This window comes from Apodemus sylvaticus, chromosome 3 (genome assembly GCF_947179515.1).
Source record: "Apodemus sylvaticus chromosome 3, mApoSyl1.1, whole genome shotgun sequence".
NCBI classification, from domain to species: domain Eukaryota; kingdom Metazoa; phylum Chordata; class Mammalia; order Rodentia; family Muridae; genus Apodemus; species Apodemus sylvaticus.
The window spans coordinates 31,676,056-31,691,607 of NC_067474.1; positions in this window are offsets into that span (position 1 = coordinate 31,676,056).

The window sequence follows — 15,552 nt, forward strand, 5'->3', positions numbered from 1 at the left end:
CACATTTGAAAATAATGATAATCCCTCCCTCTCCCAGAATCAGTCAGTAGCCATCAATTCAGCAGGACCCCTTGAGCACCTCTTATTTCCACAGCTGACTTTTGATGCATCCTGATTTATTCAGACTCGGGGGGGGGGGCAGGCAACCATGAGTGCTATGAGTTCAATGACAACAATAACTATCATGACCACAGCTAATATTTTACTGCCTTCTTCCTATTAAACCCTTTTATTCCCCTCTTCGGTGATACTCTCTGAGACTTAGAGAAGAAGTTATAAGTGTCTTGTTTACTGCAGAGGATTCTAACAGCCTTTTTTCCCCCTTAGCACCTTGAGAATTGTCTCTGAATTCAGTGACTTTCACTGTTAAGAGAAATATCTCTGTTTAAGGCTAAAGGTAGCATTTGTCTGCAGGTATAAATGGATAAGTTTAGAACACAGTTTTGTGTCATGTCAACTTATGACCATCATCCATCCTATGTCCTATAATCTTACCAGCAACAAGTTTTTGACAAATATTTTTACAATACCAGACATGAAATTCCTCCCGTAGAGAATGCTTCAAATCCAATCAGACAGCAGTTGGTTGTATCTATAACATTCTTGCCACTGCTCTGCCAGTGAGTACATCTTGCCTTAGGGTAACATCATAGTTCATGAAGTTCCCAACACCTGCATGATTATTGCACACCAGGGACTAGGTATTTTGTTCAGTAATCTTTTGCTTCTAGGAACACTATTATCTAGAAATCCCACACCTGCAACTTGCTGAATCATCTTTTTCTAAAAACAAACCAACAAAAAATTCTTGTTCACATACTAAATAAAAGGCTTTGAATAATTGCAATACTAGAAAGTGTGCTGGAGGATGAAAACACGGGATTCTCCTTCATCCTTACCTACCAATAAAGGTAGTATTGTATTAGCCTGATTTGACTATTGATCACATAATGTTTGGGTTCCTAATTGTCCTTTTATAAACTTGGTTGAATAATCCTTATTCCTTAGAGTTTTCAGGAAGCAGAGATTATGTATGAATATGACTTGGAATATGTTAAATGCAAAACAAATTTCTAAAACCTGAACTCCTTATATTTCTTTTTAATGAAGCACATTGATCTCTTTAGCCTCACAGCCCAAGGAGTACACAACAACAGAACTGAGATGGATAAGGAAGCAGAATCTTCTCTTTGTAATTAGACACACAATAAATTCTTCCAGGTACAATACTCAAAAGGAACACACAGTTTCAGGGAAGACAGGTCATTCTTATTACAGTGCATAAGAACTATATTAAGAAAAACATTAATATATTGGTGATAGGAGAAAAGATCATGAAACATCTCTCTTTGCAATCTGTACAATATATTGCAATGGCATAGTGAAAGTGAATATGGCTTCTGCATAAATTATGAAGAAGAAAAGCAATGGATACTTAACAAAGAGCATCTTTTGTTGTTAAGGCTCTGGAAGATAAGAAAGTGGTCTCTTTTCTTTTTGCTTTTCTTTTTGTTTCTTTTCTTTTTGTTTCTATTCCTTTCTTGTTTTGTCTTTTCTTTTCTTTCCCTTTTAGGGAAGACTAGAGAACTTACAGGTAAAAATCTAAGTCACATAATACCCTCACAAAATTCTTTTTATTTAGCCAAAATAGATTTAGGCACTAGCCTATGAAAACAACAACTGCTTTGTCAAACTAATTACATTGTTTCTTTTAAAAGGATAGTTTAGGCACTATCTAATTTCCTATCAAATTGATAGATAGTTTTTCTATCTATAGTCCAGAATGTCTTCATTCAGTGATTTGATGCATCGTGAAAACGATAGAGAAATTCTGTATTTATGCCGTATTATCTTCATTTGCTCTGGAAGATTTGTGTAGTTCCTCAAAACATATTCCATTAACTTCAGCCTCAAACAATTGTTCAAACTAAGTAATTCGTATCACTAAAGTTTGGGCAGAACAGGGTGCATATTCTGGATGCTTTTCTTCTTAAGGGTTTTGCTTAAGCCCCTTGTGTTAAATCACTGTGAGAATACTACAGAGGGTGGGCATCCAATTCTATTATTGCTGACTGCAATGTGATTTATGGACTTGTATTATTACTTCTAGTGAAATTTCAGTGACATGGAACAACTCAGGTGATCTTTAGAGCTGTTTATAATAGGATTTTATCTTTATTGCAAGCAAAGCCTCCCTAGCTCCAGATACTCTTCGTTTTCAGGTTAAAGTCTCAAAATTCACTTTTCATCACCAGGATGTTCAAAGTGTAGCCTGACAGCTGGCCTCTGATCCTTAAATACTATTTCTTGTTACTTGGTTTAAATTTTCTTTCAAATATGAAGCACTGACAAGAGACCCAGGTGCTGAGCAGCATTTTTTTTCTTTTAAGTTTTGATGAAATAAAATTTGTCAGAGATGTGGCAAAGCAAAACAATGTAAAGAAGGGCTGATAAAACTTGCTTGGATGAAATCTGAAGAGTAGTCTCTGCCTACACAGCTTTGCCAGAATATAAACAAAAATAATAAAAACTGATTCTGTCAGCATAACTCTGAAGCATAGGAGAATAAAGTAGCAACAAAGGGAAACTCGAAACAAAATAAAAGACCAGGATCGTGCTGTCCCTCCCTAACTCCTTCACTGTGGCTATCAGAAAAATGTAGACAAATGGAACAAAACAGCCAATCTTGATTAAGACATTAAATTTTTGAAGACATAAACTAGGTAGCTTTGAACCTATATATACATTTTTTTAACCCATAGACTAAATAACATATTGCTTAAACTACCATGCTTATCTAATTCTAGAATACCTTCTTTGTGAACTAGACCATGATTTCAGTTCTGTGGGGAAGCAGATATTAAAGTTGCTGACTCATGAAAAAGCAAATTGTTCCTCCCACAGCAAAAGTTATATAATGAAATGCACTGTTAGTTGATAACAGAAATGGTGTGAAGCCTAGGTACAGCAATCGGAGTATTACCAGCTCAGTTCAAAGAAAGCCTATGGGCTGCCTATAACCTGACTTCTTAGTAGCCAGGTAGATAATTATTCAGCTGTCTCAGTCTTTTCTTTAGGCGGCAGTTACTTTTAGGACACTGATGGACCTAATTTTGTCCTAGCCTCTTACAGTTAATCAGAGTTCTCCAAGTGCAGGAGAGTAATGACTGTGTCATTCTACAACATATTCATATCTGTCAGGAAGTGCAATTGTCACAGAGAAATTATCGCTATACCTATGATCTACAAAATCAGCAAAAATCTGAACCTGGGAGCAAAATCCCATAGAAAGGTTTATGACCTCAGTGTTTTAAAAACATGATAAGAAAAACAAACTCTAAAATGGGGGCACTCGGTATACAAAGGTCAGAGGATCATGGATAATTTTAACTGTTTTTATATTTTAAGAATTTATTTTCTCTACTTATTTAGTCAACTTTTATCTTCCTCTCTGTTCAACAGTGAGCATGCTGGGCACAAGAGGATCCGTTTTTGATGCACAGTTCACTGGGATAAATAAGGTGCTATTTGGAAGAGTTAAGACACAAGTTAATTCAGCAGGGACCTAGCAACTTTCATGTTTTTGCTGAACACCATAGTAAAACATCATCTTCTCAGGGAGGAGATGCTTTAAAAGATCTCAATGATTTGTGATCAAGAATGAAATAATAAAGAATAAAGCAGGCAAGGGGCCTTCTTCATAACACTCAAAAATGATTGTAGCAAGGTTTCCAACTGTTTCGTGTAGTTATAAAGGTAGTTGGATAGGTGTGAAGAGTCCAGGGTGCAAATCAATTTATAAAGGGTTATAGGTCAGATACAGTTATGGGATATTCAGTGGTATAATGTTGGACAAGATGAAGGTGATACTCCATAAGATGGATTAGAAAATTCTTTCAACAGCCTTTTTCTATAAATCCTCAAATGATGATGAAGTATTTGATCAAATCTACCCTGAGTGGATGGAGAAAGATACTCCCAGAAGCTAGAAACTTACTAAACAAAACCCAGATGCCAATGCCTGAGCTACCTCCCTTTAAACAATGCAGCCCATATTTATGGGTATTGTTTGCCCACCAGAGTAGATGTTAACAAAATATTGCTGAAAACACAATCTTCTTTGGAGATGGATATGAAAAACTCAAGCTGAAGTTGTACTGGAAACCTCCTTCTGACTGGCCAGCATTCATAGTTCTGGGAAGTGCTATGCTGGCTAAGGATGGAGAACTGTTGCCAAAAATCTTACTTTATTGCAGACCTTATTTACTACAATATCAACATGTCTAAGGCAAAATGTGTCCAACAGTGAAATAGAGACATAGTTGCTATGGATACTTGCTGGTTGTATTTTATGTGTACTGCACAGGGAAAGAATTCCTGTCAGGTACTCAAATCTAATAAAACGTCCACAGCTGGAGAGGACATGGGCCCTATTGGGAAAACTATTGCTACTGTTTTGCTAAATAAGTACAGTGTGCTTATCAAATAGACTTCCAAACATTTTTTCTATAAATATGCTTTTTCCTTTTATTTAAAAAAGTTTTTTTCCCAACAAAATAGATGCTAATTTTATTTTCCATCTATTCTTTTCAGTTCCTTCACTCTTTCCCTCCCATGAAGATCCATGTGTTCTTTCTTCCATTAGAAAACAAACAAGCGATCATGGCTCCCAGACCCCAGAGAGAACTGACAGAGCCAGGTACGCAGATATAGCCTGAGGCTAACATCACTTGGGTCTAAGCCTGGCAGGCGTTTGCCTGCACCTAGGCCCTGGGCAGCTCGGTGGGCCATCTGTGTGCCAACCCGGCCAGGGGGTCATTTACCCTGCAGACTGCCTAGCACTTGCAGGGGCCCTCGCTGCCTTCTTGGCTACCAGATGCCAGAGAGATCTAACAGACAAAGCCAGCTAACAGATAAAGCCTGAGGCTAACATCGCTTGGATCTAAGCCTGGCAGGCTTTTGCCTGCACACAGGTCCTGGGCAGCTTGGTGGGCCCTCTGTATGCCAACCAGGTCAGGGGATCGTTTGCCCCGCAGACTGTCCAGCACTTGCAGAGGTGCACTGCCATCTTGGCTACTGGACACCAAAGTGACCAAAGGTATATTCTTTTGCTTTAGGGCAAAATGTTCTCTATCTATCTATCTATTTATCTATCTATCTATCTATCTATCTATCTATCTATCTATCTATCTATCTATCTATCTATCTCTATATAGATATCTTTCTCTATCTCTATCTCTATCTCTATCTATCTATCTATATATATATATATGTTAAATCCAATTGGTCCAAAGCTTCAATTAGTTTCACTGTGTCCCTATTCAATTTTTGTTTTGCTGATTGGTCCATTGAGGAGAGTGGAGTGGTAAAGTCACCCACAATTATTGTGTTAGGTACAATGTGTGTTTTGAGCTTTAGTAAATTTTCTTTTACGAAACAGGGTGTCCTTACATTTGGAGCATAGATGTTCAGAATTGAGAGTTCTTGGTGTTTTTTTTTTTTTTCCTTGACCAGTAAGCAGTGTCCTTCCATGTCTCTTTTGATGATTTTAGGTTGAAAGTCAATTTTATCTGATATTGGAATGGCTACTCTGGCTTGTTTCCTAAGACCATTTGCTTGTAAAATTTTTTTTACAGCCATTTACTTTTGGGGAGTGCTTGTCTTTGACACTGAGGTGTGTTTACTGTGAGAAGCCAAATGTACGGTCCTGTTTACCTATCCAGTCTGTTAGTCTGTGTATTTTATCGGGGAATTGAGTCCATTGATGTTAACAGATATTAAGGAATAGTATTTATTACTTCCTGTTATTTTTTATGTTATTTTTATATTTGAGCTGCTATCTTTTGGGTTTGATGAAAGAAGGTTACTATCTTGCTTTTTCCAGAGTGTAGTTTCCCTCTTTGTATTGCCATTTTCTACCTATTATCCTTTGAAATAATTTGTATATTTGGTTTTATCATGGAATATCTTGGTTTCTCCATCTATGGTAATTGAGAGTTTTTCTGGGTGTAGTAGTCTTGGCTGACATTTGTATTCCCTTTGAGTCTGTATGAGATCTTCCCAGGAACTTCTAGCTTTCATGGCCTCTGGTGAGAAGTCTGGTATAATTCTGATAGGTCTTCCTTTATATGTTACTTCGCCTTTTTCTCTTACTGCCTTTAATATTCTTTCATTGTTTAGTACATTTGGGGTTTTGATTATTATGTGACAGGAGGTATTTCTGTTCTGGTACAGTCTGTTTGGAGTTCTGTAGGCTTCTTCTATATTCCTGGGAAACTCTCTCTTTAGGTTAGGGAACTTTTCTTCCATAATTTTGTTGAAGATATTTGGTGGTCCTTTAAGTTGCAAATCTTCACTCTCATCTATACCTAAAATCCTTAGATTTGGTCTTCTCGTTGTATCCTGGATTTCCTGGATGTTTTGAGTTACAAGTTTTTTGCTTTTTGTGTTTTCTTTGACTTGTGTCAATGGCTTCTATGACATCTTCGGCATCTGAGATTCTTTCTTCTCTCTTGTTTTCTGTTGTTGATATTTGCATCTATGGCCCCTGATTTTTTCCCAAAGTTTTCTATCTCTAATGTTGTCTCCCTTTGTGAATTCTTAGTTGTTTCTACTTCTGTTTCCTCTTCATGACTTCTGCCTGTTGACTCAATTTCTTCTGCATTTCTTTAAGTGATTTTTGCATTTCCTCTTTATTGGCTTCTATCTGCTGACCCCTACTCTCTTGAATTTCTTTAAGTAATTTTTGTGTTTCCATTGTAAGCTCTTCTAAATTTTTTATGTTCTTTTTGTGTTCCTCTAACAGCTTCATGACCAGTGATTTTTAAATCCAAATCTTGTTTTTCTGGTGTCTTGGGGTTTCCAGGACTTGCTGTTGCTGTAGAATTAGTTTCAAATGCTGCCATATTGCCTTGATTTCTGTTAGTAATGTTCCTATTTGCCTTTTGCCATCTGGTTATCTCTGGCATTAGTTGGTCCTGCAGCCACTGGCTGGTGCTTGAACTTCCTATGGGCCTATTAGGCTATTTCTTCTCCCCTGGATGATTGGGTTTCCCCTGGCACAGGTTGCTGATGTGCTGCCCTACTCTTGGAGCCCTGGTGTGCCTTCTCCCATGCAATGCTATAATCGAATTGTATCTGTGTACCTGGTATTGCCTGTCTGTTCTGCCCAGTAGTGAAGATGGTGAACGCCATGAGGACCCCCTTCAAGTGCTGATCACTCTACAGGGAAAATGGCACAGGACAGGGCTTGCTGCTAGATTTCAAATGTTCTGCTGATGCTGGTTCTCACATGCCCCGCCTCTACTGAATAACATTCTCCTGTCTGTTCTTGAGAGACTATCAGGAAGTAGGATCGTCCCTGTGTCAGATGTAGCACATACGATGGAAAGGGGCAGTGGCATTTAACCTGCTCCTTCTGGTTCTCTAGAGAGTATCAGGAAGTGGAATCTTCACCGTGTCAGAGGTGGCACAGGTCTTTGGCTGAGGTGGTTGCTTGGTCACAGGAGCCAAAATGGTGGCGACCTTAGTCTGCAGGGTTCCTTCTAACCGTGGGACTCCCTGCAGGTCAGATGATTCCCCTGTCAGACACATCTTGGACACATGCCTACACAGCTGTAGAGCTTCCCAGCTCCTGCGTGCAGAAGGAACCCAGGCGGGCTGGGTCCCACGCAATCTCTCACTTTGATGTTCCCTGCACACCCGGCAGAGCTGGCTGCTTGGCCACAGGAGCCAAGATAGTGGCAACCTCTGACCATAGGGATCCCTTTAACCATGGGACTCCCTGCAGGTCAGATGCTCCCCTGCAGGATATGTGCCCAGACAACTGTAGAGCTGCCCAGATCCCATGTATGGAAGGAACCCAGATGGGCTGTGTCCTGAGCAATCCTTCACTCTGGTGTTTTCTGTATACTTGGCTCTATTCTCAGCTTCTTGATCACCTAAGTTATTTTTTTTCTCCTACAAGCTTTGTACCACCATTACACTAGCATGTCTTTCAGACAGTAAACCCTTTTAGATCAAAGCATTTCTGGCTTGCTTTTTGATTACATTTCTATTTTGGTAGCCTGCAGAGTATCTTCCTGTACCAAAGATATGAAAACATAGCAGTAAATGTTCTACATAGAAACCAGTTCTACTTCTTCACATTCAATGAGTTGTATAGGCCTTGACTTCAGCATGGGTCCTTGCTGTCAGTTTATTCACTGCAACCTGTAGTCTTGATAAGAGCTTGGCTTGTTTGGGGATTCCTATGTGGTCCCTTTGGCCGACAACTCAATTAAATGTATTATTGGTACTGGAACCTTCATTCATTGACAAGAAATCCCCAGTTGGGGAATCTGTCTTCCTTATTATTTGGCAATGTTTTGATGACATCTATACATGTATTTTTTGGATATTTTTACTATATTAAGTTTTCATACTACCCTTCAAATGACCCTTAATTTTAGTTGTCTGTCCCTATATTTCTTCATTTGATCTCCTCTTCTTCCTACCTTGATTCTTCTGTTCTAGATTCTTTCATCTATTCATAATTATCTATTCTATGTACTTTCCTAACAAGATCTTTATGTACACCTACAGCTCCTTTCTGAAAATTTTGTGGCCTTATGGATTTTTTGTTTTTTTTTTTACAATTTATGAATTGGTTATAATTGATCTAAACAGTGATATAGACACATAATTGAATACATATCATATTTGTTTTTCTGAGTTGGAAATATATCACTCAGGATGATGCTTTTTGGAAACCTACCCACTTATCTCTGAAAATCTTGATTTCAGTTAACCGTTGAGTAATAGACAACTACTTAATGTACTATTAAGTGGATCACCTGAAGTTGAAATAATCTAGATGCCCCTTACCCAATACTTATTTTTATACTCATAGATTATTGCCAGTGATGCCCGAGAAAGTTACCATTTACATCATTATAGTGGGCTATAGTTAGTTTGGAGTCTCAAACATAGTTAAAGAGCTTAGAATAATTGATTTTTGAGGGACCAGTCTTAAATAAGCCAATATCAATATCGCTCCAGAGAGCGATATTCCCAGTCTGTCCAGGAATTCTATCCTAAAGAGTTTTTGTCAAATTCCTTTCCTCACCTAATGATATTATAATGTATTTTTTATATTTCAGTTTGTTTTTATTGTGGTATACACATTTATTGACTTATGCATATATGAAACTTCTTGTATCCCTAGGATGAAGCCTAATTGGTGAAAGTGAATGATATTTTTAATATGTTCTTGTTAACATATTAAATGTGGTCTCATAAAATAAATTGTACAATGCTCTTACTGATTTTATATTGTGGAACAATTAGAAGAGTATTGGAATTATTTTTTTTTTGAGTGTCTGGTATCTGATCCTGATTTTACCTTAGTAAGAATTGTATTTATGAGAAAATATCTATTTATTTTAAGTTCTCCAATTTGGTCAAGTACAGAGTTTATTTTTATGGTTTTTAAATTTATTATTTATTTATGCATGTGTGTGTGTGTGTGTGTGTTTGCAGCTATCATATTGATGCTGGGCATCAGCACTGAAACATATGCAAGAGGAGTAAATGCAAGCACCTTTAACCAGGAAGCCTTATTTCTAGCCCCTAGTACACGTTTTTAAAATATGTTCCTTGGTGTTTGGTGTTAAGTCCTCATTTTTACTTCTAATTTTGTTAATTTGTAGAGGTGGTTTTTGATACTTTGTGGGTTCTTCTTTTTCTACCCCTTTATTACCCTGGTTTTACCCTACTAACATTAGGTAGGTGAGAAACAAAGATAAAGGAGAGAGAGAGAGAGAGAGAGAGAGAGAGAGAGAGAGAGAGAGAGAGAGAGAGATCACACTGAATCTTAGTTTCCTTTGTTTCTTCTTTGAACATGGCTATAAAAAAATTGCAAACAACCACCCTAGTTGACCAAAAACCACCTACCCTACTTCATGGGGCCCTAGCATTTATGTACCCTGAGAAAAGTTCCCAGAATTCCAAATCTCACAATACCAGAAATTATCTGAAGCTGGCAAATCTTGCTTCTGTTAGAGCATGATGCAAACCATGACTAGCTGCTACAGTCTGAAGCAGCCCCATATTCCTACATGTAAGATAAAAAAGAAAGCACATTCTTATAATATTTCTGTGTTTTTAAAAGAAACCAACATTCCAGAATCAAAAAATATCACTACAAATCTGTATACTGTTTTCTCTGTCTTATAGTTGATATGGATAACTGTTCATCAATCTTGATTTTCTCAAAGATTCATCTTTTTAATTTTATTATAATTATAATAATAATAATAATAATTATTATTATTATTATTTTCATATTTATTAAGTTTACATCCAGCTTACTGCCCCCTTCCTGGTCATTTCCCCCATCCTGCCTCCCTTTCTCCTCTGAGTGAATGCGACCTTTACCCTCATAGAAACAGGGGGCTGGGGGATGGGATAGGGAGTTTTCAGAGGGGGGAACTGGGTAAGGGAATAACACTTGAAATGTAAATAAATTAAAATAAATAAAAAATAAACGAATAAATGAAAAGTAACTATATTTTATGGCTACTAGCCACTTGTAAGTAACTACATTTTATGCATTTCCTTTTGAGACTGAGCTTCCTCATTCAGTGATATTTTCAAGTTCCATACATTTGACTGCAAAATTCATGATGTGTTTGTTTTTAATAGTGGAATAATATTCCATTGTGTAGATGTAGCACATTTTCTTTATCCACTTGTTAGTTTAGGACCATCTAGGTTGTTTCCAGTTTTTGGTTATAAGAAATAAAGCTGCAATGAACTTGAGTTGTTTTCATGTATATTTCCCTGATGACTAAAGGCTTTGACCATTTCTGCAAGTGCTTCTTGGCCATTTGAAATTCTTTTGATGAGACTTCATTGTTTAGTTCTGAACCCCATTTCCAATAGGTTATTTGGATTGTTGTTGTATAGTTTCTTGAATTTTTTGGATAAGTTTATATTAGACCTCAGTGTGATGTAGAGTTGGTGAAGATCCTTTCTTAATCTGTAGACTGCTGATTTGTCCTACTGACAAATCATGAGGTCCCATTTATCAACTGCTAATTTTAGAGCCTGAGCCATTGTTGTTCTGTTCAGAAAATTGTTTCCTGTACCAATGCATTCAATGATATTTTCCACTTTCTCTTCTATGATATTTAGTGTATCTAGTTTTACATTAAGGGCTTTGATCCACTTGGACTTTTGTTTTCTGCATGGTGATAAGTATGCATCTATTTTCATTCTTCTATGTGTAGACATACAGTTAGTCTAGCATCATTTGTTGAAGATGCTGCAATTTTTTCATCCTATGAGTTTAGCTTCTTCATCAAACATCAAGTGTCCATACGTATGTGGGCTTATTTCTGTTTCTCTGCTTTGATTCCATTAATCAATTCATTTTTCCATACCAATATGATGCAGTTTTTATCACTATTGGCTTATAATATAGTTTGAAAGGTCCAATTCTTCATTTCATTGACTCTTGCTTGGTATATCTGAATTCTTTTTTTTTCTTATTGGTTTCAGCTTGAGTTTGATCATTTCTTGACATCTTTTCATGTAGATGTGACTTCTTGTCTTTGTTCTAAAACTTATAGTTATGCAGATAAGTTTCTAGTATGAGATTTTTTCATAATGTTTAAGTGTGTATGTATTGTTATTCATTTTGATGAGTTTGTTTTCAATACCAAATGTTAAGAACCACTTTAAATTTGTATCTGTTCATTCACTTGTTGTTGTATTCAAGGAATGTGCATTTAGTGCTTACAATATAAGTAATATTGTAACTTGCAAAGGCAAATGATAAATTCAACTTCTTATGATTATGGTTCTTCCTCTCTGAGATAAAATAACTGATGCAAAAGTAAAAATTGAAACATGCCTATATAGTTGATCACAATGTAGTAACTATTATGGTAAACAGTTTCTTATGAGAGTGTACACTCCATGAGAACAGAGTTTTTATTATTTTGCTAACTTTATCCATGAAACATACAATGATGCCCCGAACATTGCATTTATATAATAACAATTTTATATATAAGATAGAAAGATTATGGTACATAATTTTACAAATGTAAAGATGCACTAGAGGAACAGTGTCAAATAGGTGAAAATATACTCCCAAAATTATTTATTAATTTGGCTTACAAAATCTGTCCTGTGTTGTTCAATAAAACTATGCTGGAAAATGTTATTACCTGGTACCTTCTCATTCCTAAAAGTTGGACAACTCAGCAGTCACAAGCTGCTACCATGGCCCTGGAGAATGTCTAAAGAAATCTAGAGTCCATGTTGGAAAGAAAAAAGGAGCCAGATTCTATTGTCAATGAAATATGGCAACAGCAGCGATCATCACAGTTGGAGGCACTCACTACCAAAGGCAAAGGGAAGACAAAAACATCCTTGCTTTTTCTTCAGAATGGCTTCTATCTGGATGCACTGCAAAGGTACTACACACTGGTGGGAAAAATCTCCTGCCCCCTCATTTATTCCTTTAGGTAAATACATTTTATACTTTCTGGATTCTCTTTCAACTTAGCACAAGCTCAGGTAATGGGAAGATTGAAGCTCAGTTGACAAAATACTTCCATTGGATTGGCCTGGAAATGAATCTGCAGAGCATTTCCTTGACTGCTCTGATTACCCTGCCTGTTAAGGGCAAGTGGCTATTGGTTTTATAAGAAATCAAACAGAGCAAGCCAAAGGAGGGAAAGCCAGTAAACAGCATTCTTCCATGACCTCTGCTCCAGTCCCTGTTTTTAAGTTCCTACCTTGACTTCCTACCATTGCTTCCTTGTTGATGTGTTAGAACCTGTAAGCCAAATAAACCTTTTCCTCCAAAGTTGATTTGGTCAATGGTTTATCACAGAAATAGAAAGCAAGCTAAAACACCCTTTTTACAGGGTATAATCAGAGGGTCCCCCTTACCTACTCAAATGAGAGTGGGAGGGAAGAAGAATTGCTGGCATTGGTGACTGGGAGGAGGGCAGTGAGTAGGGCATAAAGTGAATAAGTAAAGAAATAAAATTTTAAAAGTGCATTTATTGTTATACATGTGATGTATGACATATTATGTATGAAAATCTACCTCATTACAAATACACCCTTTCCTTCTTTAAATTTATTTGTTCAGGCCATTTATCATAGTAACAAGAAATGGAACTAATAGACTACCTTCAAATATAGTAACATGAAATGGGGAGAGAGATAGTTATTACTTTGCAGGAGAAACTAGAGTATTTGGTGTCTTAGAGTCAAAGGGATGGTATGTGTCTTAGTCTGCTTGTGTTACTATAATAATAATAGGCTGATTTCCATATAAATAATGAAAATGAATATTCAGTGTTCTGAGGATGATAAACTTATGATCCAAGCAAATTGGTTAGTACACTGACTTCAGTCATATAGGTGATATATAAGATGAGGGAAGAGATGAGTGATCTCTGAAATATCTTTGGTAAGGGAACAAATTACATTTATGAAAGACACAAACACTTAAATTGTTGTAGTGAGATGGCTGATAAGTATTTTAATGATTTTTTGCTATTCTCTACTGAAAATTGCCAACATTTAATAATTACGTCCTTTGTGAGGCCAGGTAAAAGAATCTTATCTCTGAGATGGCACTGCTAGGATTTATTTTTTGTTTATTGGCTGCTGTAAGCCTTAACTATCAGTTATATCATTTTTCATTGCTGATAATGAAGATATAAATAACTTTCATTGTTATAAAATATTGCAGGCAATTGACATTATCTGAAAGCCTTAAAACTTCACAATAATTACATCTTACATTTGTGATGTCTTTAATTTTAAACCAGTAATTTTGTCCCTATTTTGAAAAATGTTCAAAATAGTCTTTATTGAATTATTATAAATGATGAAGCTGGGGGTGCTAACACTGAGGAGAAATCCTATTTCTCAAAAAATTTAGGCATTTATGTCACAGTGCTTTTTAAAAATTTTTCTTTAGTTTTTTGATTAATCAGGAGTTCTTTCAATAAATAATTTAAAGTCAGAATATATCATGTGAGGTATTGGAAATATATTTTCTGTAATACTTTGTGGAGAATGGAGACATAGAGACTGCAATAGAAAACATGAAACTTCCTTCAAACCTAGGGATATTGGTCAAGTTCAATAAACAAAATATTTTAATGATGATATTGGTAACACACACCACCTCTCTTTTTTAGAATTTTATTTTAATAAACTGTTATGTGAATCATTAAGGTATCCTCAAAGAAGGAGAAAATCTTAATTTGAGCAAATCTACCCACAACTAATTCTGATGCTTACTGGATCATCTAATTTTATGAGTCAACAAAGACTTCTATTTATGCAGAGTCCTTGGGGAACATGCTCAGGAAGTCCCCTAATGCATCATGAATTTCCCCATGACAGTTCTCCAGTTTCCTCTGTTCATGCTGATGTATTAACAAAAAACTCCTCTGATTTCCTAGAACACACACCTATATTGATTTTCAAAATGACCATGTTCAGGCAGTTAGAACCCAAAACAAAGTGCTCCTTTTACCACCAGCCCATTGAAGGTCACTTTCGTTCTTCCATCAACACTGAGAACTGCCAGAAACATTTCATTTTTTTCCTATGCCTATTGGCTGTAGAAGAGAAGTTCTAATGAATTCATTGTCAGTAACCATGGCTTTCCTGGACTGCACAAATCTAAATGACACATCAGTTGCCCTTGGAGTTTATGGATGTGAATGTGCCAGTGTTCTTCCTCTCCTGAATTTTCGCCAATTAGGAAGCTGATTCTTCCATCCTGTATTTCAAAACTGTATTCATGAATTGACATCAGTGTTGCAATTTTAGTAATGGACCCCCAAAAGTATCACTGCTAAATGGTTTTCATTTCATTTATGGGCAACATCCCTACAGAATGAATGTGCAGACAGATGCCTCTGACTCCAACTAAACACACTACGTCCTAATTACCTCACAATCTTTCAATTCAAATCAAGGGAGCATTTCAACATTATAGCATTCATCTCTTTGAGAAGGTAAACCCCAGGCTTTAGTGGATTGTCCTAATTATAGCCACTCAAAGTGGTTAAACAAAACTCCAATTCTTTACAAGGCTGGCAATGAAAAGGAAGTTTTAAATGAAGGAATGTAAAAATTTGAGCAACTTTTATGGATTACTTGGTAAATGAAAAATCTCTAATAAAATTTATATTGTGATAGAAAGCTGAATATGATATTCAAATGATGTGCCTTTCACTTTTTTTAAAAAATTTTCAGGTCTTTATCAATGAATGATCTACACAGATTCAGAAATTTCTTTAAAACTCTGCTTCATGTAAACAGTTGCTATATTTAAAACTGCAAAATTGGAATTGTAAAAATACATTTCCACAACTCTACCTAGGCTTCCAGCTCTAAATATAAATCAAAAATAGGTTTTTTAAAATTCAGTTGGCAGCAGAAAGCAGGACACAGCATGTGGTTCGGTATGCAACAGCCATTCTTTGCTTTCTGGGAATTCTAGGGGCAGACTGAGGCTTAGAGCCA